Raw genomic sequence first — 12,248 nt, 5'->3', positions numbered from 1 at the left:
GCTAGGGTTAGGGTTAGGTTTTTGGGAAGCTGTAGAGGGATGGTATTGTTACGTTTAGACTTAGGTTCCTTCTCTTACGTTAGGGCGACTATACGATTCAGTTCCAGGATTACTGTGAGCCAAGGTTGATATCCAAGGTTATGGTGGAGTTTCAGGAAACAGGTCCACGCTAGGGTTAGGGTTATGTAATTGTTAAAGTGTATGGGGTTTACGTGAATAGAGCTCGACTTTGGATCCTACTCTGATGTGAGGGCGTAGGCCAGACTGATCTTGATCATCATGGTGTGGCATAGGTGACATCAATCCTGACGCTGAGGGTCAGGTTAAGGGACTTTGGTTAGCAGAAGGGTTTTTGTAAGGAAATGTCTATGCAGAAGATATGGTTGTGGATATAATTAGGGTGCAGTTTTGAAGTCAGGGCGAGTGTGAGGTCGAGTCACAGGGTTGAGGGAGTCATAGTTGATATCAGTGGTGGAGGCGAAGTATCTGGTCCATGGCTCGGGTCTAGGGTTCCGTTTAGGTGTTCGGTAAGGAGTACGGGTGTGATAGGGTTACAGTTAGATTCGGAACCATCCCTGATGTGAGGACGAGTGCAAGATTGAGTTTCAGTTTTAAGGTGAGGTGTGGGTGTCATTAATGCTTAAGGTGAAGTGTCAGATCCTGGTGCCAGGGCTAGGGCTGGCATTAGTTGTAAGTTAAGGTGTATTTGTTCTGATTGAGTGACAGTTAGAGTTCTGATCAATCTCTGATGTGAGGGCAATGGCCAGAATGAGCTTCAGGATTATGGGGAGGAATGACAGACATCAATGCTGATGGTGGCAGTTCATTTAAAGGGCCTGGGCTAGGTTTAGGGTTTCCTGTAAGGGAAAGTCTATGCATATGATACGGTTACGGAGAGAATTTGGGTTCAATTCTGATGTGAGTGCGAGGGTGAGATTGAGTCTCAGGGTAAAGATGTGCCTCCCAGTCGGCAGCAATGTTGAAGTCAGAGTATCTAGTCCAGGGCTTGGGTTTAGGGTTAGGCTTAGGTGTTCAGTAAGATTTACAGGAACATAGAGTTACATTTAGAGTTCGCATCTGACACTGATGTGAGGGCGATGGCCATATTGAGCTTCAGGTTTACTTTGCGGCATGGCAGACGTTGAAGCTGATGTTGTCTGTTCAGGTAAAGTGACCAGGTTTAGAGTTATGTTATTTTGTTCTGTGAGGTGTACAGGAAGGATAGGGTGATGGACAGACTTATGGCTGGTCTCTGATATGAGGGCATGTTCGAGATTGAGGTTCAGGATTATGGTGAAGCATGCCTGATGAAAATGGTTACGGAGAAGGGACAGGTTAAGAGTCATGGCTAGGGTTGAGATTAGAGGGTCATTCTGCTCTACAGAAAGGATAGGTTAAGGATTAGGGTTAGGAACCAGCTCTGATGGGACTGAGCTTCTGTAATTGCGTTTCAGTGTTTAGGAGGGCCCTGGGTGATGTTGACGCTGACGTTGTGTGGGTAGGCCCAGGATTCAGTACTAGAGTTAAAATTTTGTGTTCTCCCTGGTTTCCAGAGACAATAGCATTAGGAAAGAGTTAGTTTCTGGGTCTCATGTGACGGGGAGCGCAAGATGTAGGATCATGGTTATGGTGAGGCAATGGTGACATCAATGTTCCATGTAAGGTGTCAGGACCAGTGGCCAGGGCTAGGGTTGGGTTAGGTTTTTCGGTAGCTGTAGAGAGAGGGTATTGTTACATTTAGACATAGGATCCTTCTCTTACGTAAGGGCGAATGTGCGATTCAGTTCCAGGATTACATTGAGGCATTATTGATATCCACGGTGATGGTGGAGTTTCAGGATACAGGTCCGCGCTAGGGCTAGGGTTATGCAATCGTTAAAGGGTATGGGGTGTATCGTGATACGGTTCGATTTGAATCCTACTCTGACGTGAGGGCGAAGGCCAGATTGATCTTCATCATCGTGTTTTGGCATAGGTGACATCAATGCTGATGTTAAGTGTTCAGGTTAATTGATCCTGGTTAGGGATAAGGTTTTCTGTAAGGAAAAGTCTATGCGATACATATGGTTATGGACAGAATTAGGTGTAATTCTGATGTCAGGGCGAGTGTGACATTGATTCGCAGGTTCAAGGGAGTCATAGTTTATATCAATGGTGAAGGTGAATTATCTGGTCCGGGTCATGTCTATGATTAGATTTAGGTGTTCCATAAGGAATACGGGTGTGACAGGGTTACAGTTAGACTTCCGATATATCTCTGATGTGAGGGTGAATGCAAGATCGAATTTCAAGTTTAAGCTGAAATGGGGGTAACATCAAAGTTGAAGGTGAAGTGTCAGATCCTGGCGCCAGGTCTAGGGTTAGCAGTAGTCGTAAGCTAAGGAGTATGGGGCAGATTGAGTGACTGTTAGAGTTCTGATCTGAATCTGATGTGAAGGAAATGGCCAGTGTGCGCTTTAGGATTTTGGGGAGGAAAGCCAGAATTCGATGCTGAATTTGGCGGTTCAGTTAAATTGGCCTGGGCTAGGTTTAGGGTACACTGTAAAGGAAAGTCTATGCATATGATACGGTTACGGAGAGAATTTGGGTTCAATTCTGATGTGAGTGCGAGGGTGAGATTGAATCTCAGGGTAAAGATGTGCCTCCTAGTCGGCAGCAATGTTGAAGTCAGAGTATCTAGTCCAGGGCTCGGGTCTAGGGTTAGGCTTAGGTGTTCAGTAAGATTTACAGGAACATAGAGTAACATTTAGACTTCGAATCTGACACTGATGTGAGGGCGATGGCCAGATTGAGCTTCAGGTTTGCTTTGCGGCATGACAGATGTTGCAGCTGATGGCGTCAGTTCAGGTAAAGTGGCCAGGGTTAGAGTTATGTTACTGTGTTCTGTGAGGTGTACAGGAAGGATAGGGTGATGGACAGACTTAGGGTGTTCTCTCATGTGAGGGCAAGTTCGAGATGGAGGTTCAGGTTTACGGTGAAGTGCGAATAATGCCAATGGTTACGGTGAAGGGTCAAGTAAAGAGTCATTGCTATTGTTGAGATGAGAGGGTTATTCTGTTCTACAGAAAGGATAAGTTAAGGTTTAGGGTTGGGGTCCAGCTCTGATGTGAGTGTGCTTCTGAAATGTCGTTTCATTGTTGAGGAGGGCCCTGGGTGATATCGAAGCTGACGTGTGGATAGGCCCAGGATTCAGTGATATAGTTAAAATTTTGTGTTCTCTCTGTTTTCCGGAGACATTAGCATTACGGAAAGGGTTAGGTTCTGGGTCTGTTGTGACGGTAAGTGCAAGATGGTGGATCAGGTTTATGGTGAGGCATGGGGTCCGTCAGTGGTCAAGGTCGGGTTTCAGGACGACGGGCCAGGGCTAGGGTTAGGGTTAGGTTTTTGGGAAGCTGTAGAGGGATGGTATTGTTACGTTTAGACTTAGGTTCCTTCTCTTACGTTAGGGCGACTATACGATTCAGTTCCAGGATTACTGTGAGCCAAGGTTGATATCCAAGGTTATGGTGGAGTTTCAGGAAACAGGTCCACGCTAGGGTTAGGGTTATGTAATTGTTAAAGTGTATGGGGTTTACGTGAATAGAGCTCGACTTTGGATCCTACTCTGATGTGAGGGCGTAGGCCAGACTGATCTTGATCATCATGGTGTGGCATAGGTGACATCAATCCTGACGCTGAGGGTCAGGTTAAGGGACCTTGGTTAGCAGAAGGGTTTTTGTAAGGAAATGTCTATGCAGAAGATATGGTTGTGGATATAATTAGGGTGCAGTTTTGAAGTCAGGGCGAGTGTGAGGTCGAGTCACAGGGTTGAGGGAGTCATAGTTGATATCAGTGGTGGAGGCGAAGTATCTGGTCCATGGCTCGGGTCTAGGGTTCCGTTTAGGTGTTCGGTAAGGAGTACGGGTGTGATAGGGTTACAGTTAGATTCGGAACCATCCCTGATGTGAGGACGAGTGCAAGATTGAGTTTCAGTTTTAAGGTGAGGTGTGGGTGTCATTAATGCTTAAGGTGAAGTGTCAGATCCTGGTGCCAGGGCTAGGGCTGGCATTAGTTGTAAGTTAAGGTGTATTTGTTCTGATTGAGTGACAGTTAGAGTTCTGATCAATCTCTGATGTGAGGGCAATGGCCAGAATGAGCTTCAGGATTATGGGGAGGAATGACAGACATCAATGCTGATGGTGGCAGTTCATTTAAAGGGCCTGGGCTAGGTTTAGGGTTTCCTGTAAGGGAAAGTCTATGCATATGATACGGTTACGGAGAGAATTTGGGTTCAATTCTGATGTGAGTGCGAGGGTGAGATTGAGTCTCAGGGTAAAGATGTGCCTCCCAGTCGGCAGCAATGTTGAAGTCAGAGTATCTAGTCCAGGGCTTGGGTTTAGGGTTAGGCTTAGGTGTTCAGTAAGATTTACAGGAACATAGAGTTACATTTAGAGTTCGCATCTGACACTGATGTGAGGGCGATGGCCATATTGAGCTTCAGGTTTACTTTGCGGCATGGCAGACGTTGAAGCTGATGTTGTCTGTTCAGGTAAAGTGACCAGGTTTAGAGTTATGTTATTTTGTTCTGTGAGGTGTACAGGAAGGATAGGGTGATGGACAGACTTATGGCTGGTCTCTGATATGAGGGCATGTTCGAGATTGAGGTTCAGGATTATGGTGAAGCATGCCTGATGAAAATGGTTACGGAGAAGGGACAGGTTAAGAGTCATGGCTAGGGTTGAGATTAGAGGGTCATTCTGCTCTACAGAAAGGATAGGTTAAGGATTAGGGTTAGGAACCAGCTCTGATGGGACTGAGCTTCTGTAATTGCGTTTCAGTGTTTAGGAGGGCCCTGGGTGATGTTGACGCTGACGTTGTGTGGGTAGGCCCAGGATTCAGTACTAGAGTTAAAATTTTGTGTTCTCCCTGGTTTCCAGAGACAATAGCATTAGGAAAGAGTTAGTTTCTGGGTCTCATGTGACGGGGAGCGCAAGATGTAGGATCATGGTTATGGTGAGGCAATGGTGACATCAATGTTCCATGTAAGGTGTCAGGACCAGTGGCCAGGGCTAGGGTTGGGTTAGGTTTTTCGGTAGCTGTAGAGAGAGGGTATTGTTACATTTAGACATAGGATCCTTCTCTTACGTAAGGGCGAATGTGCGATTCAGTTCCAGGATTACATTGAGGCATTATTGATATCCACGGTGATGGTGGAGTTTCAGGATACAGGTCCGCGCTAGGGCTAGGGTTATGCAATCGTTAAAGGGTATGGGGTGTATCGTGATACGGTTCGATTTGAATCCTACTCTGACGTGAGGGCGAAGGCCAGATTGATCTTCATCATCGTGTTTTGGCATAGGTGACATCAATGCTGATGTTAAGTGTTCAGGTTAATTGATCCTGGTTAGGGATAAGGTTTTCTGTAAGGAAAAGTCTATGCGATACATATGGTTATGGACAGAATTAGGTAGCAATTCTGATGTCAGGGCGAGTGTGACATTGATTCGCAGGTTCAAGGGAGTCATAGTTTATATCAATGGTGAAGGTGAATTATCTGGTCCGGGTCATGTCTATGATTAGATTTAGGTGTTCCATAAGGAATACGGGTGTGACAGGGTTACAGTTAGACTTCCGATATATCTCTGATGTGAGGGTGAATGCAAGATCGAATTTCAAGTTTAAGCTGAAATGGGGGTAACATCAAAGTTGAAGGTGAAGTGTCAGATCCTGGCGCCAGGTCTAGGGTTAGCAGTAGTCGTAAGCTAAGGAGTATGGGGCAGATTGAGTGACTGTTAGAGTTCTGATCCGAATCTGATGTGAAGGAAATGGCCAGTGTGCGCTTTAGGATTTTGGGGAGGAAAGCCAGAATTCGATGCTGAATTTGGCGGTTCAGTTAAATTGGCCTGGGCTAGGTTTAGGGTACACTGTAAAGGAAAGTCTATGCATATGATACGGTTACGGAGAGAATTTGGGTTCAATTCTGATGTGAGTGCGAGGGTGAGATTGAATCTCAGGGTAAAGATGTGCCTCCTAGTCGGCAGCAATGTTGAAGTCAGAGTATCTAGTCCAGGGCTCGGGTCTAGGGTTAGGCTTAGGTGTTCAGTAAGATTTACAGGAACATAGAGTAACATTTAGACTTCGAATCTGACACTGATGTGAGGGCGATGGCCAGATTGAGCTTCAGGTTTGCTTTGCGGCATGACAGATGTTGCAGCTGATGGCGTCAGTTCAGGTAAAGTGGCCAGGGTTAGAGTTATGTTACTGTGTTCTGTGAGGTGTACAGGAAGGATAGGGTGATGGACAGACTTAGGGTGTTCTCTCATGTGAGGGCAAGTTCGAGATGGAGGTTCAGGTTTACGGTGAAGTGCGAATAATGCCAATGGTTACGGTGAAGGGTCAAGTAAAGAGTCATTGCTATTGTTGAGATGAGAGGGTTATTCTGTTCTACAGAAAGGATAAGTTAAGGTTTAGGGTTGGGGTCCAGCTCTGATGTGAGTGTGCTTCTGAAATGTCGTTTCATTGTTGAGGAGGGCCCTGGGTGATATCGAAGCTGACGTGTGGATAGGCCCAGGATTCAGTGATATAGTTAAAATTTTGTGTTCTCTCTGTTTTCCGGAGACATTAGCATTACGGAAAGGGTTAGGTTCTGGGTCTGTTGTGACGGTAAGTGCAAGATGGTGGATCAGGTTTATGGTGAGGCATGGGGTCCGTCAGTGGTCAAGGTCGGGTTTCAGGACGACGGGCCAGGGCTAGGGTTAGGGTTAGGTTTTTGGGAAGCTGTAGAGGGATGGTATTGTTACGTTTAGACTTAGGTTCCTTCTCTTACGTTAGGGCGACTATACGATTCAGTTCCAGGATTACTGTGAGCCAAGGTTGATATCCAAGGTTATGGTGGAGTTTCAGGAAACAGGTCCACGCTAGGGTTAGGGTTATGTAATTGTTAAAGTGTATGGGGTTTACGTGAATAGAGCTCGACTTTGGATCCTACTCTGATGTGAGGGCGTAGGCCAGACTGATCTTGATCATCATGGTGTGGCATAGGTGACATCAATCCTGACGCTGAGGGTCAGGTTAAGGGACCTTGGTTAGCAGAAGGGTTTTTGTAAGGAAATGTCTATGCAGAAGATATGGTTGTGGATATAATTAGGGTGCAGTTTTGAAGTCAGGGCGAGTGTGAGGTCGAGTCACAGGGTTGAGGGAGTCATAGTTGATATCAGTGGTGGAGGCGAAGTATCTGGTCCATGGCTCGGGTCTAGGGTTCCGTTTAGGTGTTCGGTAAGGAGTACGGGTGTGATAGGGTTACAGTTAGATTCGGAACCATCCCTGATGTGAGGACGAGTGCAAGATTGAGTTTCAGTTTTAAGGTGAGGTGTGGGTGTCATTAATGCTTAAGGTGAAGTGTCAGATCCTGGTGCCAGGGCTAGGGCTGGCATTAGTTGTAAGTTAAGGTGTATTTGTTCTGATTGAGTGACAGTTAGAGTTCTGATCAATCTCTGATGTGAGGGCAATGGCCAGAATGAGCTTCAGGATTATGGGGAGGAATGACAGACATCAATGCTGATGGTGGCAGTTCATTTAAAGGGCCTGGGCTAGGTTTAGGGTTTCCTGTAAGGGAAAGTCTATGCATATGATACGGTTACGGAGAGAATTTGGGTTCAATTCTGATGTGAGTGCGAGGGTGAGATTGAGTCTCAGGGTAAAGATGTGCCTCCCAGTCGGCAGCAATGTTGAAGTCAGAGTATCTAGTCCAGGGCTTGGGTTTAGGGTTAGGCTTAGGTGTTCAGTAAGATTTACAGGAACATAGAGTTACATTTAGAGTTCGCATCTGACACTGATGTGAGGGCGATGGCCATATTGAGCTTCAGGTTTACTTTGCGGCATGGCAGACGTTGAAGCTGATGTTGTCTGTTCAGGTAAAGTGACCAGGTTTAGAGTTATGTTATTTTGTTCTGTGAGGTGTACAGGAAGGATAGGGTGATGGACAGACTTATGGCTGGTCTCTGATATGAGGGCATGTTCGAGATTGAGGTTCAGGATTATGGTGAAGCATGCCTGATGAAAATGGTTACGGAGAAGGGACAGGTTAAGAGTCATGGCTAGGGTTGAGATTAGAGGGTCATTCTGCTCTACAGAAAGGATAGGTTAAGGATTAGGGTTAGGAACCAGCTCTGATGGGACTGAGCTTCTGTAATTGCGTTTCAGTGTTTAGGAGGGCCCTGGGTGATGTTGACGCTGACGTTGTGTGGGTAGGCCCAGGATTCAGTACTAGAGTTAAAATTTTGTGTTCTCCCTGGTTTCCAGAGACAATAGCATTAGGAAAGAGTTAGTTTCTGGGTCTCATGTGACGGGGAGCGCAAGATGTAGGATCATGGTTATGGTGAGGCAATGGTGACATCAATGTTCCATGTAAGGTGTCAGGACCAGTGGCCAGGGCTAGGGTTGGGTTAGGTTTTTCGGTAGCTGTAGAGAGAGGGTATTGTTACATTTAGACATAGGATCCTTCTCTTACGTAAGGGCGAATGTGCGATTCAGTTCCAGGATTACATTGAGGCATTATTGATATCCACGGTGATGGTGGAGTTTCAGGATACAGGTCCGCGCTAGGGCTAGGGTTATGCAATCGTTAAAGGGTATGGGGTGTATCGTGATACGGTTCGATTTGAATCCTACTCTGACGTGAGGGCGAAGGCCAGATTGATCTTCATCATCGTGTTTTGGCATAGGTGACATCAATGCTGATGTTAAGTGTTCAGGTTAATTGATCCTGGTTAGGGATAAGGTTTTCTGTAAGGAAAAGTCTATGCGATACATATGGTTATGGACAGAATTAGGTGTAATTCTGATGTCAGGGCGAGTGTGACATTGATTCGCAGGTTCAAGGGAGTCATAGTTTATATCAATGGTGAAGGTGAATTATCTGGTCCGGGTCATGTCTATGATTAGATTTAGGTGTTCCATAAGGAATACGGGTGTGACAGGGTTACAGTTAGACTTCCGATATATCTCTGATGTGAGGGTGAATGCAAGATCGAATTTCAAGTTTAAGCTGAAATGGGGGTAACATCAAAGTTGAAGGTGAAGTGTCAGATCCTGGCGCCAGGTCTAGGGTTAGCAGTAGTCGTAAGCTAAGGAGTATGGGGCAGATTGAGTGACTGTTAGAGTTCTGATCTGAATCTGATGTGAAGGAAATGGCCAGTGTGCGCTTTAGGATTTTGGGGAGGAAAGCCAGAATTCGATGCTGAATTTGGCGGTTCAGTTAAATTGGCCTGGGCTAGGTTTAGGGTACACTGTAAAGGAAAGTCTATGCATATGATACGGTTACGGAGAGAATTTGGGTTCAATTCTGATGTGAGTGCGAGGGTGAGATTGAATCTCAGGGTAAAGATGTGCCTCCTAGTCGGCAGCAATGTTGAAGTCAGAGTATCTAGTCCAGGGCTCGGGTCTAGGGTTAGGCTTAGGTGTTCAGTAAGATTTACAGGAACATAGAGTAACATTTAGACTTCGAATCTGACACTGATGTGAGGGCGATGGCCAGATTGAGCTTCAGGTTTGCTTTGCGGCATGACAGATGTTGCAGCTGATGGCGTCAGTTCAGGTAAAGTGGCCAGGGTTAGAGTTATGTTACTGTGTTCTGTGAGGTGTACAGGAAGGATAGGGTGATGGACAGACTTAGGGTGTTCTCTCATGTGAGGGCAAGTTCGAGATGGAGGTTCAGGTTTACGGTGAAGTGCGAATAATGCCAATGGTTACGGTGAAGGGTCAAGTAAAGAGTCATTGCTATTGTTGAGATGAGAGGGTTATTCTGTTCTACAGAAAGGATAAGTTAAGGTTTAGGGTTGGGGTCCAGCTCTGATGTGAGTGTGCTTCTGAAATGTCGTTTCATTGTTGAGGAGGGCCCTGGGTGATATCGAAGCTGACGTGTGGATAGGCCCAGGATTCAGTGATATAGTTAAAATTTTGTGTTCTCTCTGTTTTCCGGAGACATTAGCATTACGGAAAGGGTTAGGTTCTGGGTCTGTTGTGACGGTAAGTGCAAGATGGTGGATCAGGTTTATGGTGAGGCATGGGGTCCGTCAGTGGTCAAGGTCGGGTTTCAGGACGACGGGCCAGGGCTAGGGTTAGGGTTAGGTTTTTGGGAAGCTGTAGAGGGATGGTATTGTTACGTTTAGACTTAGGTTCCTTCTCTTACGTTAGGGCGACTATACGATTCAGTTCCAGGATTACTGTGAGCCAAGGTTGATATCCAAGGTTATGGTGGAGTTTCAGGAAACAGGTCCACGCTAGGGTTAGGGTTATGTAATTGTTAAAGTGTATGGGGTTTACGTGAATAGAGCTCGACTTTGGATCCTACTCTGATGTGAGGGCGTAGGCCAGACTGATCTTGATCATCATGGTGTGGCATAGGTGACATCAATCCTGACGCTGAGGGTCAGGTTAAGGGACCTTGGTTAGCAGAAGGGTTTTTGTAAGGAAATGTCTATGCAGAAGATATGGTTGTGGATATAATTAGGGTGCAGTTTTGAAGTCAGGGCGAGTGTGAGGTCGAGTCACAGGGTTGAGGGAGTCATAGTTGATATCAGTGGTGGAGGCGAAGTATCTGGTCCATGGCTCGGGTCTAGGGTTCCGTTTAGGTGTTCGGTAAGGAGTACGGGTGTGATAGGGTTACAGTTAGATTCGGAACCATCCCTGATGTGAGGACGAGTGCAAGATTGAGTTTCAGTTTTAAGGTGAGGTGTGGGTGTCATTAATGCTTAAGGTGAAGTGTCAGATCCTGGTGCCAGGGCTAGGGCTGGCATTAGTTGTAAGTTAAGGTGTATTTGTTCTGATTGAGTGACAGTTAGAGTTCTGATCAATCTCTGATGTGAGGGCAATGGCCAGAATGAGCTTCAGGATTATGGGGAGGAATGACAGACATCAATGCTGATGGTGGCAGTTCATTTAAAGGGCCTGGGCTAGGTTTAGGGTTTCCTGTAAGGGAAAGTCTATGCATATGATACGGTTACGGAGAGAATTTGGGTTCAATTCTGATGTGAGTGCGAGGGTGAGATTGAGTCTCAGGGTAAAGATGTGCCTCCCAGTCGGCAGCAATGTTGAAGTCAGAGTATCTAGTCCAGGGCTTGGGTTTAGGGTTAGGCTTAGGTGTTCAGTAAGATTTACAGGAACATAGAGTTACATTTAGAGTTCGCATCTGACACTGATGTGAGGGCGATGGCCATATTGAGCTTCAGGTTTACTTTGCGGCATGGCAGACGTTGAAGCTGATGTTGTCTGTTCAGGTAAAGTGACCAGGTTTAGAGTTATGTTATTTTGTTCTGTGAGGTGTACAGGAAGGATAGGGTGATGGACAGACTTATGGCTGGTCTCTGATATGAGGGCATGTTCGAGATTGAGGTTCAGGATTATGGTGAAGCATGCCTGATGCCAATGGTTACGGAGAAGGGACAGGTTAAGAGTCATGGCTAGGGTTGAGATTAGAGGGTCATTCTGCTCTACAGAAAGGATAGGTTAAGGATTAGGGTTAGGAACCAGCTCTGATGGGACTGAGCTTCTGTAATTGCGTTTCAGTGTTTAGGAGGGCCCTGGGTGATGTTGACGCTGACGTTGTGTGGGTAGGCCCAGGATTCAGTACTAGAGTTAAAATTTTGTGTTCTCCCTGGTTTCCAGAGACAATAGCATTAGGAAAGAGTTAGTTTCTGGGTCTCATGTGACGGGGAGCGCAAGATGTAGGATCATGGTTATGGTGAGGCAATGGTGACATCAATGTTCCATGTAAGGTGTCAGGACCAGTGGCCAGGGCTAGGGTTGGGTTAGGTTTTTCGGTAGCTGTAGAGAGAGGGTATTGTTACATTTAGACATAGGATCCTTCTCTTACGTAAGGGCGAATGTGCGATTCAGTTCCAGGATTACATTGAGGCATTATTGATATCCACGGTGATGGTGGAGTTTCAGGATACAGGTCCACGCTAGGGCTAGGGTTATGCAATCGTTAAAGGGTATGGGGTGTATCGTGATACGGTTCGATTTGAATCCTACTCTGACGTGAGGGCGAAGGCCAGATTGATCTTCATCATCGTGTTTTGGCATAGGTGACATCAATGCTGATGTTAAGTGTTCAGGTTAATTGATCCTGGTTAGGGATAAGGTTTTCTGTAAGGAAAAGTCTATGCGATACATATGGTTATGGACAGAATTAGGTGTAATTCTGATGTCAGGGCGAGTGTGACATTGATTCGCAGGTTCAAGGGAGTCATAGTTTATATCAATGGTGA

Source organism: Manis pentadactyla, chromosome 1 (assembly GCF_030020395.1).
Source record: "Manis pentadactyla isolate mManPen7 chromosome 1, mManPen7.hap1, whole genome shotgun sequence".
In the NCBI taxonomy this organism is placed as follows: Eukaryota; Metazoa; Chordata; class Mammalia; order Pholidota; family Manidae; genus Manis; species Manis pentadactyla.
This window is presented reverse-complemented; position numbering follows the sequence as displayed.